Source organism: Microtus ochrogaster, chromosome 24, assembly GCF_000317375.1.
Source record: "Microtus ochrogaster isolate Prairie Vole_2 chromosome 24, MicOch1.0, whole genome shotgun sequence".
In the NCBI taxonomy this organism is placed as follows: domain Eukaryota; kingdom Metazoa; phylum Chordata; class Mammalia; order Rodentia; family Cricetidae; genus Microtus; species Microtus ochrogaster.
In genome coordinates this window covers 3,968,284-3,972,650 of record NC_022024.1, presented here as the reverse complement: position 1 = coordinate 3,972,650, position 4,367 = coordinate 3,968,284, and the positions used below count along the sequence as shown (strand labels likewise).

The window sequence follows — 4,367 nt, the reverse complement described above, 5'->3', positions numbered from 1 at the left end:
TTTCTAGGATTATATATAGTTAGCCAGTTCAGATTATATGCATTCACTTATGTAATAGTCATCTAACTGTGTGTATGTGCATATTTGTATATATCTCACAATATTGTTTATTGAGCGGTGACGTGAGTATGTAAGACCTGGGTTGGAAGAGCCGCTTCCTGGGTTGAGCAGTTCACGGTGTGTATCCTGGGTTGAGCAGTTCACGGTGTGTATCCTGGGTTGAGCAGTTCACAGTGTGTATTTTCAGCTCCGTTGCCTGTTTATTCCGTCTGGTGTAGCTTGTGCATGGTGCTGTTGTAGCAGTTGTTTGGTAGTTAAAGAAAGGGTTCTTGTTGGAAAAGGGTTCTGAAGCCCGAATTAATTTTAATTAGTTCATTCAGGTATTTATTTTGAGACAGTGTCTCTCTATAGACACAGCCTTGACTGTCCTGGAACTCACTCTGTAGCCCAGGCTGGCCTCGAACTCACAGAGATCCGCCTGCCTCTGTTTTCTGAGTGCTGGGATTAAAGTCATGTGCCACCATGCCTGTCTGAACCCTGAATTTCAGTAGGCATTTTGTTTTATTTAAAGAAGTGACTGTATGTTAAGTTCCTGCTTATGATTACAGGGGTAAAATGAACACTTCTCACAAACCCAGTGCCTCTAGAAAGGTGGGGAGAGCCGTTGACATAAGGATCTATTCTTGAGAGCAGTAATCTCCCCCCACCCCCACCCCTTATGCTGTACCACCTGTTGGAAGAACTACCAAGTATGGTTTCTGGAACTCTTGCACATAGTCAAAGAAAGCAAGAAGTCTCTGGTGAATACAGGATGAGAAGGGAGTGTGTTGGGGAGGGTCGGGCGTAGACATTTTCTTTCTTCTCTTGCCAGGCAGGGAAACATGATCCAACTTCTTTCTATCCCCCGACGGTAATGAAAAGAGACATAAAGAAAATGGTGTCATTTATTTTCATTTTGTCTTGTACCCTGTTCTTCTTAAAAAAGAAAAAAAAAAAGGACTGAAGATCTGCATGGAAAAGACTGGCCTTTTAGGGGTGCCCTTGCCCCCCCCCCTCCTGTACCAGCGCTCGACTCAGCAGCTGCTCAGTGAATACTGGTTGAATGAATGACTGATTTCCTGGCTTGATGATATGTCCGGTTCCCCGAGAGCCCTCTGAAGCACTGATCTTAGGAGAGGGAGAGGATTGTCAAGTGGTTGTCTGAGGCCCTCACTCAGAAGAAGTGAGGAAGACTGGAGCATGGATCTCCAAATTCAGATTCTATTTTCATTCTTAGCAAAAAGATAACTTAAAATTCCATTTTCCCTTGTAAATATGGATGTGTATGTATCAAGAGTTTCTCAGAAGTTTGACTCTTTCTCGCACATGATGCCGTTACAGCGCTCTCAGTTCTTGTTTGTGGAGTCACCGTGCTTCTGAGGATCCACCTAGGGCTGGAGAGGTGGCTCAGAGGTTAAGAGCATTTGACTGCTCTTCCGGAGGTCCTGAGTTCAATTCCCAGCCACCATGTGGTGGCTCACACCATTTATGAGATCTGATGCCTTCTTCCGGCCTTCATGCAAGCATGCAGACAGGACAATGTAAACAAAATAAATAAATAAATCTTTGAAAACAAAAAAGTCAGCTGGGCGGTGGTGGTGCATGTCTTTAGTCCCAGTACTCGGGAGGCAGAGGCAGGTGGATCTCTGTGAGTTTGAGACCAACCTGGTCTACAACAGCTAGTTCTAGGACAGGTTGAAAAGCTATAGAGAACCCTGTCTCGAAAAACCAAAAAAGAAAAAAAGAAAAAAAAAAGTCTGGGTGGTGGTGACCACCACACCTTTAGTCCTGGTGGGCGGAGGCAGGTGGAGGCCAACCTGAGGCAGCCTGGTCTACTGAGTGAGTTCCAGGGATGTCAAAGATACACAGAGAAACCCTGTTCGAAAAACCAAAAAAGAAGAAGAAAAAAGACCCACCTATTCTTAGTTTTAAGCAGAACCAAAAATGTCCACAGCTCTGTAGTTACTAAAATCAAGTGGCCTCGAGATATAGAACACAGTCTTGGCCTAAAACTATTAATGTGAATTAGCTAAACTTAGATGCTTTTTTTTTTGGACAGTTTCACAAAGTCCTTGCTGGCCTTCAACTCTCTGTGTAGCTAAGGATGATCTTGAACTTTGTGATTTCGTGATTCTCCCATCTTCACAAGAGTGTTAGGAGTCCTGCTTAATTTTCTGGGGTGCTGAAGACCAAGCCCCAGGGCTCAGAACACCTAGATAAGCACTCTAGTACAGAACCCCTTCCCAGCCCTCGTCTTCCTGACCAGCTGAAGGGGTCCCCTTTCTTCCAAGGCCCTTGTAGTTAGTGGAATAAGGGACTCCTTCAGCTTTGGAAGTGGAAGAGCCCTGACTTCTCCAGAAACATGAGAGGACTTTGTGTACCACCCACGTTAACTTTGGAAAGTTACGTTGGAGAGGTGGTTAAGGCGAGCCTGCGCTATGCCACAGGAGCCGCGGTTGGCTTCCTCCACTGGCTCCTTAGTCTTCTGTCGTTGTTCTGTGGCTATCTCGTTATGCTTTATTAGATGGCTCACTTCCTTAAATTTTATTATTTTTTAATTTTTAATTTCATGGTGTATCGGTGCTTTGCCTGCGTGTATGTCTGCATCAGTGTCTGTAGAGGTCAGAACAAGGCATGGGATTCCCTGGAACTGGAGTTACAGTTGGTTATGAGTTGTCATGTGGGTGCTGGGAACAGAACCTTGGTCCTCTGGAACAGCAGCCAGTGCTCTTCCCTCTGAGCCACCTCTTCAGCCTCTGCAACTCCCTTTATTAGTGTTTCCTCTGAAAGTTTTGGTCACTTGGGCAAAAGAATGATGGTTTATAATATTAGCAGTGTTTTAGCCATACTAATTTTCTAATTTTAATCCTTCGTAACTGAATACTAGTATTCCCACCAGCAGTCTGTTTTTAAAAAAAGTTCCATTGTATTTTATGTGTTTGAGTGTTTGGTCTGCAAGTATTTGGATCCTGCATACATGCTTGTTGTCTGCAGAGGCCAGAAGAAGGAGTCAGATCCCCTGGAACTAGAGTTATCATCGTCTTGGACCCACTAAGTAACTGCTGGGAATTGAACCTGGGTCCTGGAAGAGCAACTGATGCCCTTTGCTGCTGAGCCAACCCCCGCCAGCAGTTTTGCTCGGTGTGAGCCATTTGCACATCTTGCCTGCATGACTGTTCTTACAGTCTTAATCCATTGGGCTTTTGTGATCGCGTCAGCAGAATTCAGAACGGCATATTTCTCTAACTGCGTTTCAAAAGGAAATCCGTCCCCAGCCTTCTGTAGCCTCGTCTGAGCAGTATACTCTGGCGTTTTCTTCTTTTGGCAAACATGCAAGATTTGGAATTATTTGGAAGCAGTGACAAAAAAACATTTATGAAAAGAAAGACTAAAAATATCCAATATTGTGGTTATTCTTTTTAGACTTCCTTTGGCAGACAGTGCCTGTCATACTGTGACCATTATTTTTCTAATGGGGAAGAAAAAGTGAGGCCGACCCCCATCCTTCCTATTGTGGTCTGGTCCCTAGCTCTTAGCCTTGCTTCTCCCTCCCTGGCATAAGTAGCTGCCTTTTGAGAAAGGCCACACTTGGAGGCTTGAGGCCATTTATTTGCTAGCCTTGGGGCCCCTTTTCAGAAACCATCGTGGAAAACTAGAGTGTGTAAATGGCTAGTTGTATTGTTTATGGTGTTCGTGTGATGGCAAACACACCCACTCTGTAAAGGGTTCTTTCTGTACACTCTGGCTCCTTTGAAAAACAGTCTTGCAGTTGACTACGGAGGTGGAGAAAGATCCGGCAACAGGGCAAGGCTTCCGAAGTCAAGCAGGCGATGAATCTGTGTTCTCTCCTGGTGTGTTGGTTGCATTGCAGACTTCACTATAGCCTTGCTTTTGCTCGCACACCCTGAGCAGTATGCACAGTGCATGTTGACACACAGCACCAACGGATGCTGGCTGAAGTGCCTCATGCAGGTTTGAGTTTGTTATATGTTTGGAACTACGGTGTTCTGGCTGAATACATACTTTTGCTTGCCATTTTGTGCTGTTGTATGTGTGTGGATTGGCATTTGGAGCATCCCCAGCCTCGATGATTATAAAATCGAATATTGGCCAACTCTGAAAAACGTTGAAGATGCGATGTCTGTCATTATCAGATAGCCAATTAGTCAAGTTGTAATTCATTATGTGCAAATAGACAAGCATAACTATCTTTTAGTATGCAAATTAGCCTATATATAAAATTTTCCACTCAAGACAAAAGCAAATTTGTATACTAAATAGTTAGGCTTGTCTTGTAGTAAAATTTTAAATATATATATATATATATA

General features: G+C 44.0%; 1 protein-coding gene across 1 annotated transcript in view; it reads left to right on the top strand.

Moving 5' to 3' along the window:
• Nucleotides 1-4,367, top strand: part of Rassf3 (Ras association domain family member 3) — a 61,430-nt gene that overhangs the window by 2,042 nt on the left and 55,021 nt on the right. The window lies entirely within an intron of this gene.